The sequence below is a fragment of the Peromyscus californicus genome, unplaced genomic scaffold (genome assembly GCF_007827085.1).
Source record: "Peromyscus californicus insignis strain IS unplaced genomic scaffold, ASM782708v3 Scaffold_22__1_contigs__length_63687245, whole genome shotgun sequence".
In the NCBI taxonomy this organism is placed as follows: Eukaryota; Metazoa; Chordata; class Mammalia; order Rodentia; family Cricetidae; genus Peromyscus; species Peromyscus californicus.
The window spans coordinates 36,515,599-36,538,135 of record NW_026294525.1 but is presented as its reverse complement, the minus strand read 5'-3'; positions in this window follow the sequence as shown (position 1 = coordinate 36,538,135).

Genomic DNA, 22,537 nt, shown 5'->3' with positions numbered 1-22,537 from the left:
TACATACCTTCTGTCTTTTCTAGTTTGGCAAACAGTACCACATCATACCCCTTCTCTTAAGCCAGAAGCTTATTTAATCTGTTTGTGGAGTCTTATCCAATTTTTCTATATTATTTTTAAGTCTGTTCTTTAATTATCTTCCTGTGATCGCTGTTGCATGCCTGGCCTTTGTTATATTTTCTTCAAAATGTCCCTCCTTTGTCTCTGCCAGAAGGTGCTGGATGATATTAACCATCATGATTCTGTTAGATAGCCATCCAACTGAAATTCTCCCCATGCATCCTATAACTTCCAACTTTAAAAACAAGTTAGTCACAACTAATTTGTATTGCACTAAGCACTCACTGTAAGATAGTAACTATTTATAAATTCATCCCAAAGATAATCTTTCAGAATAAAAATAAAATAAGAACAAATGAAGATACTCAGGATTAAACTATTAGGAAATGTAATAAAGTCAGAATTCAAAGAAAAGATTTTCTGACTTAAAAAAAAAGTTTTTCATAACGTTTGCTACAGAAATAAGACAAAGATGGCCTTGTGTCTTGGTCCCTCATTTATTTATTTCCTCACAGGAGGCTGAACTCCACTCATTTAAAAGCCTGTGCCAAACTCAAATTTATACATTCAATTACCTTAAAATAACTCAATCAAACAGAATTTTAGACATTTAGAGACTGCCAGCTGCGCACTCTTGTAAAACTTCAGGCTGCATCTGCTGGCCACTCATAAAAGTTTTGCAATGACAAGATCCCAAGATACGACAACATTTTTAAACAGAGTGGAGTGGGAGCAGGGGGTAATATGAGTGAGATTTGAATTTTACTCTTGGCTAAGTGGTTTCAGAAGTACTCAAGAATTTCTGCAGAGGAGTTTCTGCACTACGTGTGATGTTTCAACAGACTCACTCTAGAATGGCAATAGATGGGGGGGGGGGGGGGGGGGGGGGGGGGACCGAAACAAAGGCAGCGGCTCAAATAAGCTCATGTAGCAGGAGGCAGTTGCAGTGGTCTAGTAGTAAAGGGTCACAGCTAGAGCTGTTTCAGAAACTGAGCTCCTGCAGGATTTCTCACCGGCTATAACTGGAATGCGCAAGGAAAAGAGAAGGCTGACAATGGTTCCAATCCTTTCTGGTGTGAACAAACAGAAAGGTGCAGAGGCCGCTGGTTAAGACTATGAAGGGAGACTCTGGGAGAGGGCTTAGGATTTAATTTTTCTCTTCAAGCTTATCCTTTCTCCTCAATGTGTAAAAGTGGTTATTGGACATAAAAGCTTTAAAAAAAATATTGATCCATGAAGAAAGACATAATGCAAAGCCAGCAATCTTATTTCCAATTGTAAAATGCAATAATGGCAAGGCAGATGGATCAGAATGTTCTAGATTCTCTGATATTCCACACGCTTCAAGGAGTTTTACAGCTTTGACTACATCCATAATGCATGACACAAGCAGGAACTGCTTAAGGCTTGCAAAAGCTTAACGTTTGCAAAAATACAATACAAACATCAGAGAGGATTTATTTTTAAAAAATCTATTTTTTAGTTTTGTTTTATAATCTTCCTTTTCCTCTTCCTTCCCTCCTTCTTCCAGACCCTTCTGCTTTGCCATTTTTTTTTCTCTTTTCTCATATTTCTTAGGGTGTACCTGTGACCTGCTCCATTTTGAAGACATTGTTTTAACTCTGAATTTGACGTGTGATTTGTAGGGTATGTATGGGTGAAAGTGCTCATCCAGATCTACCATGCTTCCACATTTTATGTCCATCAACCTCTTCCTGGTAACAATGAAAAAAGGCTCAAATTGAAGATGAACTTAGTTGAGTTGTGCAAAACACTGGTAATTGTCTCATGAAGTGGTAGAGTAGGTACATGCCTCAACAGTACACACTTCGGTAAGACTGGGAAGCCCTCTGATAAGGAGAGTCAAGTATTTGTCAGTCTGAAAAACTGTCTAAATCTCGACAGCAGATTTGGGGACCATGCTTCATAACCTGTATAGCGGATGACTTTGAACAAGTCACTTAACCTTTTTGACTACTAACTTCCTCGGTTGTAAAAAAAAAAAAAAATCATTGTGTAGTTTTTACCATTTTTCTCTTTCTTTTCTCTCCCTTCCTATATTTCATGCCACTTAGTGCCTGAGAGGCTTTTGCAGCATGAATATATCAAATAAAACAGTGGATTCAAATATTGAAAAACATGAAAAAACATATGGGGAAAGTAAAAAACATGGGTATCCTTAAAAAGCAACTGTAAAAGCCAGGTGTTGTGGTCCACAATGATAATTCCACTCTTCATGAAGTTGAGGCAGGATCCTCCACTGTGATTCTGAAGCCAAGAGAGGCTCTATAATGAGCCCTATACCAATCAGAGCTACAAAGTAAAACCTGGTCTTAAAAACAGTGGTGCTTCAATGCATAGGAAAGTCGAAGATTTGATCTTAGGCCATCATACTTTAAGGAGAATGGAAGTATTCAGTCTGCACTCTGCTGGATAGAAGCAACTTTTTCAGCTTGTGGGGGAGGGGCTTGCAATCTCTGTTCTCTTTCTTCTCCATCACAGAACACATGGCAGAGGATTTTCTACTGGTTACACAACCTTCCTAAAGTCTCCCTGTGCTGTACATATCTTAGATAAACTAACTTTGGCATGATGTTTAATCTTTCCAAACTCAATTTTGTTATCTGTAAATACCGAGACAAAACAAAGTCTGAGTATTCGATAAGTCAATATAATGAACATCAACTGTGAAAACGATAAGCACAAACTAAAATCCCCTAAACAATTCAAATTCTCTGAGTGTTCCTCATTTTGAGGTCAGAGTCTTCTCCAACCTTATTCGGGTCTGTAGATATATTCAGTTCCTTGTAGTTGTATGGCTGAGGGCCTTATTTCCTTTCTGACTTTTGGCTGTTGGCCTTTCCCGGTTACAAGAAAACACCTACAGTTCTTCACAGTGCAACTTCCACAGTCATTTCACAACATGTGTGTTTTCACATCTTCCAGCCCAATCTGCTAATGCTGCTTATAGATTTGTGAAAGCTAATCTGTTTCTAACAAGGTCAGTGAAGAGGGTCTCCATTCTGAGATGAGTCCGCTAACTGATTAGTAACCTAATTGTGAGAGTCATAGCTCATTATACTAACAGTTTTATCCACTCTCCAGGAGTGGGGATGATTCAAGGTCATATTCAGTGACCATAGAATCGGCATACCAGAGTATGTTATCTCCGTGTAGAGCAACTGGCACAAAACTGTTTTCATGAGGACTACTTAGAATGAATTTTTCATTCAATAGAATGTTTACTAGAATAAGAAACTCTGTCTAATGGAGCTACTGTTAAAAAGCAGTGCTCGGGCGGTGGTGGCGCACGCCTTTAATCCCAGCACTCGGGAGGCAGAGCCAGGCGGATCTCTGTGAGTTCGAGGCCAGCCTGGGCTACCAAGTGAGTTCCAGGAAAGGCGCAAAGCTACACAGAGAAACCCTGTCTCGAAAAAACAAAACAAAACAAAAAAAACCAAAAAAACAAAAAAAGTACATTTTGGCCGGGCGGTGGTGGCGCACGCCTTTAATCCCAGCACTCGGGAGGCAGAGCCAGGCGGATCTCTGTGAGTTTGAGGCCAGCCTGGGCTACCAAGTGAGTTCCAGGAAAAGGCGCAAAGCTACACAGAGAAACCCTGTCTCAAAAAACCAAAAAAAAAAAAAAAAAAAAAGCAGTGCTCACCACAGATTTCTCTAATTCATGAGATCATCATTCATGGGTCTCATTGTCATTGATTGAATAAATATGTATTGATAATCTATCTGACAGGAATATCACTAGACCCACTGTTATGGTGTCAACCTTGGCAGAATTCTAGTTGATAGGAAGAACACTCTAACCCCCAAAATAAAGATAGGAAAACAATGGCTGCTAATTGTGTTAAGTGTTTATGGCTGCTGAAGGAGGTTATCAGCATAACTACATTCACTATATAGATGACATTTTTTTAAACATTTGAATTTTTTATTTAAAAAAATTTTATTCATTTTACATACCAACCACAGATCCCCCTCTCATCCTTCCTCCTGCTCCCCCCCCAGCTTCTCTCGCCCCCGCCCAACCCATCCTACATCCCCTCCTCCAAAAGCATAAGGCCTCCCATGGGGAGTCAGCAAAGCCTGGTACACTCAGTTGAGGCAAGACCAAGCCCCTCCCCCCTGCATCAAGGCTGAGCAAGACATCCATAGGGAATGGGCTCCAAAATGCCAGCTAATGCACCAAGGATAGATCCTGATCGCGCTGCCAGGGGCCCCTTAATCAGACCAAGCTACATAACTGTTCCCCTTATGCAGAAAGCCTAGTCCAGTCAGTCCCATGCAGGCTCCACAGCTGTTGGTCTAAAGTTTGTGAGTTCCTATGAGCTTGGTTCAGTTATTTTCCCCTATCATGTAGATTTCCTTATCATGATCTTGACGTCCCCTTGATCATGTAATCCCTCTTCCCTCTCTTCGACTGCACTCCTGGAGCTCAGCCTGGTACTTGGTTGTGCATCTCTGCATCTGCTTCCATCAGTAACTGGATGAAAGCTCTATGATGACAGTTAGGGTATTCACCTACCTGATTACTGAGGTAGACCAGTTCAGGCACCCTCTCCACTATGCTAGTAGTCTAATCTGGGATCATCCTTGTGGATTCCTGGGAATTCCCCTAGCACCTCTTACCCCATAATGTCTCCCTCTATCAAGATATTTCTTTCATTGCTCTCCCACTCCTTCCCTCTCCCATCTCCACCATCCTATTCCCTCATGTTCTCATCCCCCACCCATCCCCTTTATTGCCCCCCTCATCCCCAGTTTATTCATGGAGAGCTCATACAGGTGACATTTTTATAAGGTGACAATGACTTTGTGTAGATATTTGATTTAACATTATTAAGATATGGGTACATAGTGAAAAGATTAAATCCATTCATGAAATGAAAATTCTGTATTTTCTACCTCCAGGGAGAATGTAAGCGTCATATAATAGGGCCTTAAATTCTTACAGTCTGGCTGTCCATATGCTGGCCATCCTAGTCTAATTTGGTTTAAGTCTCAGAGTACTTTTTAAGGCCACAGTGCTGGTGGGAGAAGTGTGGTCCCTGGAAGCCCTTCTTGATATTCTAATGATATTGCTCCTATTGAATGTTATCTCCAACGTAATGCTCTGCCTGGAATGCTGCTTCCCTTAGATTAGCTTGGCTACATATAACAGTTAATTGTTATTTAAGGAAGATAGATGTCATTTCCAGCTCACGATGCAAAATAAATAAATAAAACTCTAGGACAGTAAGATGATTCAGCTGTATCAGTTATGGACACAGGGCATGTGCCACCAAGTCTGATCACCATGGTTTGATGTGAGGAACTCACAAGGTGGAAGGAAATGATCAATGCTACAGGATTTCTTCAGACCTGCACAAAAGCGTGTGTGTGTGCGCGCTAACACACACACACACACACACACACACACACACACACACACACACACGAAAAAATTAAATGTAATATAAATAAATGTAAAAAGAAAATTCTGAACATGTGTGTTTCTGGGCTGGCTCGGAGCTCCATAGTGTTATACATGGCTCTATCAATCTGATGCCATGGTGTCCACCTCATGGTGCAAGAGACATGATTACATCCCAGCTGGACTTCACTACAGCCCAAAAGAGTGGTGCTTAAAGAAAAAGAAATGAAACAGTATTGACAGTTCACCATCTAGAGATATTTTGAAAGTCTATGCAATCATACCACAGAGCAAATCTAGCCTAAGATGTCACTGACCTGAACTTAGCCACGAGGCATCTTCAGCTGTAGGAAAGACTAGGAAGAAGTCAAGCCTTGCCTCCAGGCCAGCATATATTGAAATAACTTCTGGATTTCTCTTATGAGTGGAAAAGTGAGACTGTGATCTAGAATGGGCACGTTACAGGCTCCTCCATGTGATGACAGTCAAGGAATGGATTTGAGCAGGAAAGGCAAGCTCTACAAGTTCTGGAATTTGGCCTAAGTTACCCAGGGCTGGTCAATTCTACATGCATATGGATCTTCTCTATGAAGGTTTCCACTGGGAGTTTGATGCTCAAGCTCCAGTTTAAAACAGTGTAATAATGTTTTTAGGGGGAAATGGAATAATGAAAATCTTGGAATGTTAGAATTCTATCGGACATACACAACCAAAGTCTGTCTTAACTTAGATGAAGCACCAGATAAAGATTTATTGGAATGACATTTTTCTGATGTTCAGAAATATTAAAATTCCCCAAATCTCCAAGACTTTTGAGGAAGAGGCACCAAAATTGCTTCCGGGGATAAACCAAAGCCTGAAGGAATCTTTTACCTATGATAATATTTTTATAAAACTCCCCTCACTTCTCATCTCTTTGTCTTTGGAAGGTGGAGTTATGCAAATCTATTCTGGAAGATTTCCCAACACTTTGTCTGTATTAGTTTCTTTTAATGTTACTTTCATTTGAAGCAACTTATGGGATAAACAGTTCATTTTTAAAAGAGATGAGGTCCATCATTGCCAGGAAGACATGGCCACTGGAACATGGTCACATTACATCCACAGTCAAATAGCAATGAGCTGATAGGAAGTAAAGATGGGCTATAAAACTTCAATACTTTCCCTTAATAATCCCATCCCATACACTCCAGGAGGTCTCCACCTTTTAAAGAATCTACAACCTTCCAAATCAGCATGGTTAGCTAGGGACCCAGTATTCAAAAATATGAGGCTATGTGGGACATTCCATATCCATACTACAACAGTGAATATGTGGTGCCCTTTGGTTAACAGATCATCTCTGTCCTTGGAAGGTGAGGTTGTGCAAATCTATGGTCCACAATTCCTGACAAGAGAAGAAATATAGATTCAATTCATGGTGAGCTACTTTGAGAAAGTGCTCATCCATTAAACTTTCACTGTCAAGCACCAGCTCAATGAGGCAAATAAAACAGTAAAACAGCACAGGAGAGAGGGCTCAGACATTACAAGTTAGTTTCACAACCACAAGTAGGTAACAAGCAAGCAAACAGTAGCTGTATATGAAAAACAGGGAAGTTATTGAGAACACAAACTCAACCGAGGTCTGCTAAGTCTAGAATTGGCATGCTAAAGCTTTGAAAATTACAAATGCCTCTTCTACCAGCAGGATAGGAAGCAAAGAAAAAATAAATGTTGCTGTGGAACTTTAGAATTTTCACATCTCTTCGGGAGTCGTTTCAAAAGAGGATCAATTGTAGAGACCAGTTATTTTTCTGTGGGGGGAGAAAAAGGATGTTCTTGATGGTTAATTTTATTTGGTTTTATAGAAAGACAACAATTTTCATGCACTTTAAATTTCTGGCTTCATGTAAGTGATGGAGGCATTTATCTGGTGTGTGTTGCATAACCCTGGCTAGTTCTTCCACCCAGCTGTACAAGAAGAGCCAAGGGAGCTCCCTTGAGTTCCCTTCCCTGCCAAACCCCAAAACACAGAGGGTTCTAAGAAATCCAGCAGACTCTGCCCTGTGTCTAGGGCCAAACACTTTCTTGGTTTTCTGTGCTATTGTCCAGGGCTTCTTCTTCAACAGTGTGTTCTCTTTGACTCAGGAACTGTTGGCAAAATTTAGATCAGAACAGAAGTCAAAAAAAAAAAAAAAAAAGCAAGTGGGACTCCCATCTAATATTGTTCTAGACTATTAAGGTCCAATATACCAAACTAAAAGAACCTTTGAATGGTCAAGTCTTACTCAACCCATTGGAGATCTCCATCGGAGTGCGAACCACAGAGTCACAAAGTATTATCATATTTGTTTTTATTTCCATTGAATACATATTTTCCTTGATATGTGGAAATGAGTACATGTTACAACAAAAAGATGTTCTATCTTGGTTAGCCTTGTCTTTGCATAAAAATCCTCTTACAGCACTCATAGGTTTACAAACACACACACACCATGTATTGTACCAAACTAAATCTATGCGTGTTTGTGTAGGGTATGCATATTAAAATAATATAATCAAAAGCAGATTGTTTTTTTTTCCCGTAAGAAGTCCTGAGATCCCCTTAGCCAGTTTGGATATCTGTTTTGCTCTGGTATTCTTCAATGTTCTTTACTATGGCCCTGATAGTTTTACCAGGCCAGCTACACTGGGACTTGTGCCATTCTTATTTAAAAGCCCTCATTACTATTTTCAGAATCATCTTTTTTGTATCTTTACATGTTCAAGTTTTCAGTATTTGTTCATTTCTTTAGGGAGTGGACTCCTCCTCTAAGATGTTACACAACATACTTTCAGGCTGATGCATTTCCTAACCTGGAAATTCTTTCCCTCATCTGCCTTTTCTCAGATAGGTGGATGGAGGAAGGGAGGAGGGCAGGGAAGAAGGGAGAGGGGCCAATGGATGGGAAGAAAATAAGCAAGAGAGAGAGAGATAGCAAATTAGCAATTTGTTGCACAAATTTGGCAATAAAGTTATTTCCAGGTGGGCCAATAACTGTTCCATGGACTGAAGCCTGACACCTCCATGAAGCCTGACCTCCAAGACTGAGGATGTGTTGAATGAACTACTTTGCATATGGTATCACAGAAGTAATAGTCAATATAGCTAGAATTCAATGTTAGGTTCCTTTCACAGAGGAGAGGACTGAATGCTCCAAAATTTCCCACTCCCCGCACATTATCCACTGTGGACCTCCGTGTTAATTACTGTGTACTGAGAAAAGAAGTCTGCCCGATGAGGGCTGAGTGAGGCACTGATCTATGAGTACAGCAGAATAATGCTAGGAGTCATTTTATTGCCATGTTCATTTAGCAGACTAATAGTAGCAGGCTTCCCCTTACGTGTTTAGCCTTTTAGCCATTTAGCAGTGCTAGGCACGGGTTCCATCTCATGGAGTGGCCCTTAAATCTGATAAAAAGAAAAAAAAAGTGGTCGGTTACTTCCATTCAGGTAAGGTTTCTTAGATACCTTCCAAGCCTGACACCAGCATCTGTGTGATGATGCTTTACAAAGTAAGTATAGCCACATGGTGGTGGCACATGCCTTTAATCCCAGCACTCAGGAGGCAGAGGCAGGCTGATCTCTGTGAGTTCGAGGCCAGCCTGGTCTACAAAGAGAGTTCCAGGAAAGGCGCAAAGCTACACAGAGAAACCCTGTCCCAAAAAACAAAAACAAAAACAAAAAAACAACAACAACAACAAAAAAGCAAGTACATGAAGGAAGAAAGAAAATGGATTTATTAGGACAGGAACATAAAAGCAGCTAAGAAAACAAGCCAACATAATTTTGCCAGAATGTCTAATTCTCTGCAACAACAAAAAATTTTTTACCACAGCATCTGTCTCCATCAGAAAGGGAAAGAGGCAGTCCTTCATATTTTTTCTCAGGTTAGCAGGTGGCCACAGGCTGTTGAGGGGGCGGGGGGCATTAAACAAACTGCCAGAAACTCTTGGATCCCTTGTGTTAATATCCAAATGGAAAACTCTTCAGGTATTTTTCACACATTTTAGGGATTGACAGAAACTGACAGAGAGCTGCTTAGGAATAGGAGAAGAAACCTAGGTGGAACAGAGTGTCCTGGCGACATGAATATTAACATGTGCGGAAGGACAGTCATCATATTTTGGGAAGAAAATGAAATCTCTACAAATTTACCTTTAAAGCAAATCTCTCCGTGGTGTTAACATTTTGATACAGCAGATGGAATCCTTCACATTCAGTGGCTTTACCTTTATGTCACAGCCATCTATATTGGCTTAGGCACTTGTTCATTTATTTGTTTTTTAGAGAAAACGACATAGTAACACCTTGATTCAAACTGATTTTCCTTACCCTCTGATTGTGTTTACAAGCTGGCGCAAGTGATAATGACATAAGAAAAAGGATTCATTCCAAGGCGCAAAGCTATCATAGTTTCATTAACTGCATGTGGATAAGACTTTCCAAGGATTTGGCAGCCATACCTGACCTCTGTTGACTCTTGAGATGGCCCATGCAACCATGGAAACATCAAGTTGACTAGCCCAGCCCTCTCACCAACTCTGTGATTTGAGAGGTTCCAAAGGGAACCTTTCAAGTCACATGGACTGCCCGCCAAGCAATGCCCTGACTGGTTCTCAAAGCATAGAGGAGGCCAGCAGAGGGCAAGGGAGAAAGCAGTGAAGTGGAAACGTGTTTATCGACCAGTCACTGCGTCTTCTGTTTGCACCCACTTTGGCCTCTCAGGGAATTATTGGAGTTCATTACACCTATGGCTCTGTGAAAGAAGAAGGAATGACTAAAAGGCTAAAAACCCAAAGGAAGGCCTACTGCTTGGGGTGGAATTTTAGTTTAAGATAGGTTACACTTGTTTATGCGGTGGAATATTTGCTTAATGAAACAAAGATGTGTTGCATTCTTTTATGTGGCATTTGTTTAACTTTATAAAGCTGTGTTACTTTGCCTGTCTAAAACACCTGCCTGTCTAATAAAGAGCTGAATGGAGAATACTAAGACAGGACTAGGATAGGTGGGGCTGCCAGGCAGAAAAAAATAATTAGGAGAAATCTAGGCTTGAGAAAATAGAAGAGGAGGGTTGCAAAAAGAAGGAAAGGAGGATGCCATGGGCCAGCCACTTAGCCACACAGCTAGCCATGGAGTAAAGGGAAAGATATACATATAGATAGATAGATAGATAGATAGATAGATAGATAGATAGATAGAGAGAGAGAGAGACGTGTGTGTGTGTGTGTGTGTGTGTGTGTGTGTGTGTGTGCATAAAAGAAAGATTAAAAAAAAACCAGAAGCAAAATGTAGTTAAAGAGAAGTGGGATAATTTAAGTTAGAAAACCTGGCTAGAAATAAGCCGAGCTAAGGCCAGGCATTCATAAGTAAGAAAAGTCCCTGTGTGTTTATTTGTGAGCTGGGTGATGGGCCCCCAAAGAATGAAAAACAAACAAACAGAAAACCAACTATAACCACTGTAAGTCTGCTAATGAACATAACAATAAAATGGATCCTAACTTTATTCTGCTGTACTAATAGATCTGTGCCTCACTCCGCCCTCATCGGGGAGACTTCTTTTCTCAGTACACAGAAATTAACTCAGAGTAACCCACAACTGGACCATGTGCAGAGAGTGAGGGATTTGGGAGCACTCTGCCCTAAATAGGATGTCTCTATCAAAACCCTCCCTCAAGTTTCAGGGATCTACACGGAAGAGGAGGTAGAAAGGTTGTGAGAGCTAGAGGTGATAGGAGTCCAAGCAAACAGTGTCTTCCAGACACAACAGGGGTGATACAAATTCGAACAACAGAGACAGCACGAACAAGACCCACACAAATTCAAGCCAGGCCAAACTCAAGCACAGAGAAGGGAAAGTGGACACAAAGCCCCACCCCTCATTAAGAAGCTATTTGCAACTGGAACTTGCTAGGAAAGGGAAAATCAGTTTCGCTACACTGCAGGGTAGGCCTCATGCTCAAGAGCAGTCAGGCAATGCCAAAAGGACTCCATGTGTTTTGTTTGCTTTGGTTTCCTATGTGCATCTTTTTGATTTGTTTGTTTTAATGTCGGAGTTTTTCTTTTGAAAGAGAGAGAAAGAACATAAAGTTGGGTGGGTATGGAGGAGGGGAGGAACTGGAAAGAATCTGGGGAGAGGAAATAATAGGATCAAAAGGATGTTGTATAAAAAAAGTTCTAACTCAATAAACATGGAAATATCAAAATGAAAATAAAAAAGAAACCACCTGAGACAATATGCTGCCTTGAAGAAAAGAGAAAATGGTAAATTTTTGCCAGTGATTGAACATTTCTCAGGGATCATCAGAACTGGTACCTCTAGCTAGGAATATTTTCTAGCATATGTGTCGCTCAAAAAAAAAAAGTAATTTATTAGTTCATTAAAACATATTGAAATCCCTCCATAAATCAAACCTGGATGAGGATTTTTTTTTTTTACATATTATACTTGAAGAAAAAAAAATATAAAGACAAATTCCAGGAGGGGTGGGGCACAGGACTTGTTGGGGAGGGGAGTAGAGATGCATGTGTGCTCCCTGTGTGTGGAGGCGACAGGTCAAGGTCAGGTGTGCCCTTCAAACATTCTCTACCTTGTTCTTCGAGACAAGGTCCCTCCCTGAACCCACAGCTCAGCTAGACAGGCCAGCCAGAAGATCCCAGAGATCAAACTCTCCCCACCTCCTCAGCACTGAGACTACAGGTTTGCCTCCCCCATGCCTGGCTTTTCACATGGGGTGCTGGGCAACAGACTCAGGTCCCCATACATGGGCAGCACCCCCTGAGTCATTTCCCCCAGGCTCTTCGTTGAAATTCCTAAAAGAGCAGTGGATCACAACAGACTTGTCTTTTAAAATTAAAGATGGTAATATTATAATCTATTCATTTAACCAGAAGACAACACAACGTCTACATCCATTCTTTTCGAATGTGAGAAGTGAAATGGGGAGAGATCAGGATAGTGACAAAAAAGTCCAGTGGGACTCAGAACTTATAATGACAAACAATGCTTGCAGCGTCCTTGTGGGCCAACTGTCCATCTCGTACACACGCATGTGTACATATATACATAGACACACTTGTAAGTGCATGTATGTGCATGCGAGTGTTTATACACGCACTAATTTGTCAGTTACTGACCTCTCCTCTTTACCACAGGAGATGTGGTCTGACTCCCCTACCCCCAAGTCACGGCTTAAAACTGAAAACAGTCATAAACTACATGTGCACTGTAGTTTATCTCACATCTACATATCCACGATGAAGTTTCATTTACATATTAGATGTAATAAGATATTTATAACATGCAATAATAAGTAGGCCAATTATAGCAAAATATTGCAATAAAAGTTATGGGAATGGCTTCTCTCCTTTTTCTCCTAAACGTTATGATTTACTTTCATGTTCTTGTTTAAAGGAAGTATTTTATGGCTTTTCGGTGTCATATCTGAATTCCCCAGCATTACTATTCTTGAGCTTTAGATCATTATTGAGTAAAATAAGAACACAAGCATTTCAATACTTCAAGGGTCAATGAGAGGATGGCAGTTGCTAATGAGTAATTAGCAGGTCTATATACAGCATAGATACACTGCACAAAGGAATCATTCGTGTATGTGGCAGGGTCAAGCAAGATAGCATCAGAGTTCTTCCTGATGATCAGAACTGTGTAAATGAAAGCTCATGAGTTGTTCATTCCTTGAATTTTTTATTTACCACTTTGAGAACAGAGTTGACTGTGGAGAACTGAAATTTCAAAAACCAAAGCCACAGACAGACAAAAGGACTAATACATCATTTTGATGTTTCATTTGGTGAAGCTGCAACCTCACTGGAGCATTAGGAAACTTGCCCAACGTTGTCCCATGGAAAGGCAGATCTGAAACTTATCCCTCACAATAAGGTTTAAGGACCTACTGCACTGCACTGTCCTGGATTACTTGACCTGGGAAAGGGTAAGAGAAATTAGCAGGAAGAGGCAGAAAGAAACAGAGAAATGGAAGGTTAAGCACACAAAAGTTAACCCACAAATAAATACAAAGTACAAGAAAGTTATCAACTGATTAACGTGCACACACACACACACACACACACACACACACACACACACACACCTGGAAGTTTTCCTGTGTCCCGCCCGGTCCCCAGCTGCTCAGACTCAAGTAAACACACAGAGGCTTATATTAATTAAAGCTGCTCAGCCATTGGCTCAGGCCTACCACTGCCTAGCTCTTATACTCAGCCCATTTCTGTTCATCTATATGTCGCCACACACTCCGTGGCTTTACTTGTATGCCATTATGTGCTGCTCACTGGACGGCGGCCTGGCATCTCCTGACTCAGCTTTCCTCTTCCCAGAATTCTTCTTATTTGCTTATCCCACCTAATATATGCAATAATTAGTATATTATTATTGCATATTTCCTGCCTGGCGACTGGTCAATCAGTGTTTTATTAAACCAGTTTGCAAAAGCATTATCCCACAGCACACACACACACACACACACACACACACACACACACACACACACACACCTTCCCTAGAGGCCATGGGAACTGACATGAAACCTCAGTCATGAGGATTAAGCCATTGATGACATCATAAACGCATGTGTTATTAGGACCTAGGGACTAGTTGCAAGACAAGTCACTGGGTACATCAGTCTCTGTGGCCTCTTGCTATTTCTTGGTTGCCATGAGATGTGCATCTTTCTTGTACCATGCCCTCTGTCAAGATGCTCTGTCTCACACATGCTCAAAGCAATGAAGCCGAGCGATCATGCCCTGGAGCCTCTGAAACTCTGAACCAAAACAAATCTTTCTTCCTGTCAGCTGACTCTAACTTCCAAGGCTCTTTCAGCAATGGGCAGCTAAGACAGGAAATTGGTACCCAGAAATAGAGTTGTTGCTATGACTACACCTGAGCATGAGATTTAGAAACCTTTGGAACGTGTTTGTGAGAAGAATGTGGAAATTAGAAGTAGGCTAGAAAAATGCCTAGAATGCTGTAAGTAGAGCTTAATAGGTGATGCAAGTGATCACGCTCTGAACCCCAAAGACCAGAATGCTGACAGGAATGTGGTAATGTAGAAAAGATTATGCTCAAGAGGTTTCAGATGGAAATAAGCAGTCCATTCGGGATTAGACAAGTCCATTCATGTTACATTGTGGCAAATAACTTACATCAGATGCATGCCATGGACTTTAGAGTAAACTGTGTAGAGAAAAGGGACCAATGAATCTGGTGGAGATTTCTAGGCAGACTATCATTCATGCTCTTAGACAGATATTTCTGGCTAGTTTTAGGTAGATTTACAGTGAAATTGTAAGCAAAAAGAGTATAAATATTTGAGGGGATGTGGTACATCCAGAAAAAGAAGTGTGTATAAAGTTGTAGTGAAGAGGGGAGTGATTTCTACAAATTAGTGACATTATAAAGAAAAGCTAAATATTTTGCAAAGGCACAATAGAAGAGATGGCTTGAGGGCATCTCAGGGATTGATCAGATTTTGCCCGTTGTAGGCACAAGGTTAAAAAGTAAAATCTCCTTTGAAAGACATTGGGGAAAAACAATTCCAGAGAAGCCTTCTTGCAGAGTCTCCTAGAGATGTATCTGCTGGTGTGTCCAACTCTACGAATACTCAAAGGACACTAAAGCCATGATTCAAGCAGACTTTGTGACTCCATGAGCTGGTGGTAGACCTTGGCCTTATCCACACGATGCTGGGTTTGCATGCATACATAGTGTTATAAATATGTAGTCACAAACGCTTCCACCCAGGTTTCAAAGGAAGGACCATGATCCAGGCAATGTGCAACAGGGTCAGAGTACCTACTGGATGCCCCTGAGAGGGTGATGCATAGAAACTATGAGGGCGATCTCTAAGCTACACTGGAGATTCCAAGAATGTGGAATGTGTGCCAAAGAAAAAGGAATGCTGTGTATAGAGTATACATCAGGATTAAAAAAGAGGTCTTTCTGCAGCCAGATAGATCATGATGCCAAAATCTCTGGAGCTCACATTATGCCATCATGTGCCACTAATAACAGACATAGAAAGGCAAGCTACAATATTTTCCCTGCTGTGATTTGGTCTTACTTGAGGCTCATCCTTTCTCTGTGTCCCCATCACCTACTTTTGAGATGGTAATGCTAATCTGGTAATCCTCATCACACCATTGTACTGATAGAAATACATGTAAAGCTTTTTAAAATACAAGTTCATGGCTAAGAGTTTGGAGTCTTGAGTCTCAGAGAAGAGTTTTGAACTTGGACTTTTGAACAGTGCTAGAGTTCCTAGATTGTAGGGAGCTATGCAGATAGGCTGCTTGTATTTTGAATTTTGAGATGGACATGAGCCTCTGGGGGCAAGTAGTGAAGTACAGTAGTTTAGATATGTACTGCCCCATGTAAAAGTCCTTACGTTGAAAGCTTGGTGCATATCTGGTGGGACTTGCAAGATGTGAATGGATTATGAGAATAATAACTTCAACACATGAACTTCTTGTGACTGCATTTAAACCACATCCAGTTCAACATTATCACACTGGCCCTGTTTTTATGACTTTTGAGTTCTGGCCCATGTTGCTGTCCTTTATGTTTCTGGACGATTTTCAAGCTGTAAATATATCTGAGTACCTACATTCCACCAGTGTCCTATTTGCTAGTTTACAAAGATGAGAATGGATGCATGCAGGTATATGACTGACAATTAACTAATTTTATTAGTACTAATTCCCCTTCCTGAGCGAAGGCACACGAATTCAAAACAGAAGAGATAGTGTGGGTATTCATTGTGTAGTTAGGTAGAAAACTGTAGCAATTGCAAGACTATAATTTGCTTAAACAATGCTTAATAAAAGTTAATTATACTATCTTCTAGGGTTTTGAAGATTATTCAGTGAAGTATATATTATGCACATAAGAGACATTCAACAAATCTCAGTAATCATTTTGAATATCATACCATAGAACATTGTAAGCAGAGAACAATAATAAAATAGCACAGACTGTAGATATAGTCAAATCTGTATATTCCAGATATTTTAGTTCATAGATAAATAAAATAATATTCATAAACTTTTGTAATGAATTGTTAAACTTAGCTGGTCACTACCTTTCACCAACCCTACTGCTTAGAATGTAGTTACATTAGGAACACAGATTGCCCCATTTTGATGCAACTCACCTACATGATACCCCAACAACATATTTGCTAAAAGAGTAGATTTATTACATGTATTCTGTGACTGCAACTTTTTCCATAGTAGGGCTTGTTGTTCAGGATCATCTCAATCCATGTTCTGAGGCCATCTCTTATCACCTTGAGAGTTAATAGCTGTGTTTTATGTTGATAAACCAAAACTCAGCTTTGTACATAAAAAATCAACAAAAGGATGAAATTTCATAACCTGCACACAAAATCCAACCATGTGCTCCATTAATCTAGAACACACCTGAGGGACTAAACAGTAAATGCTAGCTTTTCTACACAAGTATTTCTACATGACTGGCACACAAAATTTTGTGCTCTGCTATTTTAGACGACAAGAATTACTGGAGTATTTCTAGTTTTCTTCCAAAAATACATCATCTAGTATCTTAAGACAGAATTACAACTAGATATCACATGGTTTCTTAACCCGTGTGACCACAAAGAGCAGCACCAGGACCTGGAAATGAAAATTCCTTGACTCCACTCCAGATACACTGAATGAGAGCCTCTAGGATGCTGCAATCAGAGATCCATGTGAACAAACTCTCAGGTAATTCTGGCCAAGTTAGAAGAGAAAGTGGTAGCCTTCTGTGCGTGTGAGTGTGTGTGCGTGCATGCATGTGTAATTATTCTAAATGAGACTTAGACCCAGAAAGACAATGGTGTAGCTAGAGTTTTCCTGCCTGGCCCACAGTCAGGACAAATCTCTGTCACCCATCAGTCCCACAGCCGCTCAGACCCAACCAAGAGACTTATATTGCTTACAAACTATATGGCCGTGGCAGGCTTCTTGCTAACTGTTCTTATATCTTAAATTAATCAATTTTTATAAATCTATACCTTGCCATGTGGCTCGTGGCTTACCGGCATCTTCACATGCTGCTTGTCATGGCGGCGGCTGGCAGTGTCTCCTTTCGCCTTTCTGTTCTCTCAATTCTCCTCTTTATTAGTCCCACCTATACTTCCTGCCTGGTCACTGGCCAATCAGTGTTTTATTTATTGACCAATCAGAGCAGTTTGACATACAGACCATCCCACAGCACAATGGCATGCTTTTCTCATTATTGAATGTTAGCTTTGAACTTTCAGACATATGTATTTCATGTGGAATACTCACAGAGGTCAGGGGATTAGTTAGGGGCCACATAAAAAGAGGTGTTTACAGGAGAGGAGATAGAACACTGAGGTACAAAGGGTTAATGGGGAATAGTGGAACAGGAAGTGATAAATTAGGGTTTGAGAGGGCAGGGCAAAGTACGGAATACTAGGATACATCACACTAGGGACCTTTTGGAAAAGTCCTGGAAACCCACTGCCGTGGAAGATGAGAGACTTTCTTATTTGATAAAAGGCTGGAGCCATGAACAAGTATGGTAATTTTCTCAGCGGCAGAACCAAAATCACATGAAATTTTAATTCAGTACTCACTTTAACACTCCTGAGATTATGTCTTAAGCCAAAACAACAAAACAAAACAAAACCAAAAAAAAAAAAAGGCAGTTTTGGATCAATACTAGGTAGAATTTGGAGTCTAAAATATAGTCAGCATTTTTTTTCAAAGTGTAAATTAACCAAAAGCTCCATAATAAAAGGGTTTGTGGAAAGTTTGTAGTAAATGGCTACTGGAAAGGAATCTTTCTGTCTGTCCGTCTCATCTCTCAGCTGTAAGCATACAGACCACCGCAAACTCACACACAATTATGCACAGGGGAAATTCCACTCCGGATGTTTGATTCTTACAATAGAATCCTTCTTGCCCATGCTGTGTCTGAGAAAAGTTGCACACCCACGTATGCTCCTGACCTTGGAGAGAAGCACCTTTAATAATTAATCCCATTACTTGAAGGTCAAGGGAGACAGATATCTCCTGGCCTACAGAGCTAATTCCAGGACAGCCAAGGCTACACAAAGAAATTCTGGAAAAAAACAAAAACAAAAACAAAAAAACACCAAACAAACAAACAAACAAACAAACAAACAAAAAACCAGGTTAAATATGGGAAGGACTGGTGTTTGTTCTGAGATGGGGTCTCTGGCCGACCTCCTGATCCTCTCACCATCTGCCCCAAGTTCTTGCACCTCTATGCTAGGTTCTCAATCTGTGGCTTGAGACTCCATTGACAAACCTCTATCTCCAAAAATATTTACATTACAATTCATAAGAGTAGTAAAATCAATTACAAAGTAGCAATGAAAATAATTTTATGGTTGGGGGTCACCACGACATAAGTAACTGCATTAAGGGGTTGCAGTGTCAGGAAAGTTGAGAACTACTTACTGGCTTAGGGATTTCTGTGTTCCTTCTTGGTCGGGTTTTTTTGTTTTTGTTTTTTTGTTTTTTTGGTTTTTTGTTTGTTTGTTTGTTTGTTTTGTTTTCAGGAAAAGATATAGGAATGTGATTTTTCTAGGTTCATTAAGGTAAGTTTGAAGTATGTTCTTTTTTTATTAGCCTGCAATATAGAGAATGTTTTGATTCATCTTCTGTTAAGGCAACCCATTGCTTCTAAGATAACTTGGTTACTATGCATTATATAATTACAATATTTTGGGCTCAGTTTTCTATAACATGTTTGGAATTTTTATGTATATGTATATAAAGAATATTAACCCATAATTTTTTTGTCTGGGCAGTTCTTTGTTTTGAACTTTTTTCCTTGACCAGTTTTGGTATCAGTTTTAAAAAATGGCCTCATAAAACAAATTGGAAAAGATTCCTTGGTTTTGTAAGAGCTTATATATGTTTAATATTATTTTCTCTTAAATATTTTTATATCTTAGTAGGTAAGCAAGTTAGCCATAAGTTGACTTGTGAGGAATTATATAATAAAATTTTCACTTTATTTAAGAGATAATAGGGAGATTCAGACTATTCATATCTTCTTTAATCAGCATAGATGATGAATAGCCTGGAAAGTCTTCCAAGACATTGAACTATGAAGATCATAGAATTAGCATATCACTTCTCAGGGTAATTATTCTTCTTAAGACAATAAAGTAATAAAATACTTTAGCAAATTGGGACACCACTTGGTTCGAGTTATGCACAGAGACATGTCTTCTAATAATAACACATTTCACAGCCAATGACTATTACCTGCACACACTGCATACACACACACACACACCCATGCCACACAACACACCTACAACCTGTTAGCAATCCAGGAGCCCCACCCGTACCCCATAAACATTCACTCCAAAAATTGGAGTAAATTTCTCCTCTTAATGACTACCAACTTTGGACAGTTTTAATTAAGTTTATTTTGAACATATTGGTTGAAGCGTTGAGAGTATGCTCTGGCCTTGATTGGTTCTGAATACATGCACAATAGGATTAAACTGTGTCTCCTAGTAAACTTTTAGAGAGAGCCTACTATTTACCATCTTATGCCTGTTCATAACTGGGCATGCACATGATGAATAATGTACTATGAGAAGGGGCATCCACAGTAAAGTAGTAATGTAACTTGTCAATCAACATAGAAAACCACTCCCCTTGGCAACTCTTCTTTCTCTTGAAGCCCATAAAAGGAAGCCTTAAACAGTAGCGAGGGTCCTTGATACCTTCATTCATGTGGCCTGCTGTCACTCTTGACAGTGTGTTTCTGATCTGTTCTATCACCTTGTTTTGAATAAGGGTTTTTTCTTACTTTACATTCTCTGTGAGCTTTTTTTTTTTTTCTTAAATAGAAAGCCAAAGACCTGGGAACACCGAGCCTAGCTCCTAACCACTGTCACACCTCTCAGAAATAACCAATGCTTTATAACATTTATACATGCTTATGTTGTTTCATTTGAAAAGTTAAGTACCATTTCTGTTTCTTCTTCTTGGTAACCAAGGAAAGCCATCCACCAGCCCTTCAAGTAGTCTTTCCATGGTATACATTATTCCATGGTGTGTTCCTTCCTATGGTTTTGTTGCTCTGTTTCTTCCTATTTAAACTCCCTATCTTTTTTAAGCTTTTTTTTTTTTCATTTTTATGTTTTCATTATATGTATGTGTGTCTGTGTGGGGACATGTGCAAATATAAGTACAGATTCCTGCAGAGCCCATATGAGGGCATTGGATCCTCTGGAGCTGAAGTTATAGGCACTTGTGAGTTGCCTTGTGTAGGGCCTGAGAACTGAACTTGGGTCCCTGAAAGAACAGTATGAGCTCTTAAACACTGACCCATCTCTCCAGCCCAAACTCCAAGTTAATAAATAGCATAGATTTTGGCCTGTTTCTTTTTCCAAAAAAAAATCTATCTGAATGTCTCTGCTTCTCTGTGGTTGTGTGTGTGTGTGTGTGTGTGTGTGTGTGTGTGTGTGTGTGTGTGTGTGTGTGTATGCACTCCTGTGTGTTCTTGTGCAGGTGCACATAAGTGTGCACCTGCACATGAGTGTGCACATGAGTGTGCACATGTGTGTGGAGGACAGAAATAAAATTTGTGTGTCCTCCCTTAGGAGCTGTCCACCTTGTTTTTCAATACGGGATCTCTCTTTGGCCTGGAGCTCACTGGTTAAGGCTAGGTTGGCTGGCCAGCAAGCCTCAGGGATCGATCTCTCCCTGCCTCCTCAACACTGGGATTGCAAGCCCACACCACCATTTCTGTGTTTAATTTGTTTGTTTGTTACACGTATTCTAGAAATCGAACTCAGATTCTAATGCTTGAACAGCAAGCATTTTACCAAGCTATCACCCCAGCACACATCTCTAGTTTTTAACTAGTTTATTAGGCCTTTTACATTTAGTGTAGTCGTCTGTGTGCAGAGGTCAAAACTATCTGATTAATTTGCTTCGTTTTGTTGGTTTTGTTTGGATCTTTTTTTTTTTTAATGGGGGATGAGACAAAATCTCCTGTAGTCCCAGCTGGCCCTGACTTTTCTGTGTAGCCAAAACTGGTCTTGAACTCTTGATCTTCTACTGCCACCTCACAATTTCTAGGAATACAGCTGTGCACCGCCATGCCCGGGAAACTATTTGCTTTCTAACTGTCCCATTTAAAATTCTATTTTTGTCACTTTTTTGAATTATTATTTTACTCTATTTTATTTCTATTATTGTTTGTATATATATATATATATATACATATATATATGTGTGTGTGTGTATGTGTGATTGCATATATATGTGTATATATATATTCATATGTACATAAATATGTTGCATAGTAATATATATGTGTGTGTGTCCAGCAATTGTAGCAACGTTGTCTATAATTTCAATATTTATGAAACAATGACAGTGCAACTTTAACCAATATATTTTCCTCTTAAAATATTTTAATTACCCTTTTATTTTGTGTTTGTGTATATGAGAGAGTATCCCATGACATATGGGTAGAGGTAAGATGACCACTTGCAGTCATCGGTTCTCTCCTCCTACTGTGTGGGTGTAGTTGCTCAAACTCAGGTCATTGGGCTTTGGACAAGCAACTCCATCTGCTGAACCATCTCACAGGGTCTAGTGTCTTCTTGTGTCACCCAGATGTCCGTGAACTGTTGAACCTCCTTCCTCAGGATCCCAAGTGTCTGTGTTACAGGCATGTGCCAACACTGGAGGGTTTTGATATGTTTAAGCTTATACACTACCTAAAGACTATGAAATATTAAGTCCACATTCCTCTTTTTTCTCTTGTCCCATATCCAATTCTGTCACATATTTTAATCCACAGCTGCTCTCAGCACCACAGCCCATCGTTACTGTGTTTGTTTTACCCAGTTGCTGTCTTTAAACTTAATGAAAACTTATTTAATCATGAAATACTCATCTTCTATTTGCTCTTTTAGGGGCTTTCCATTTCTTAGATTAAATCCAAATTTCCTTCC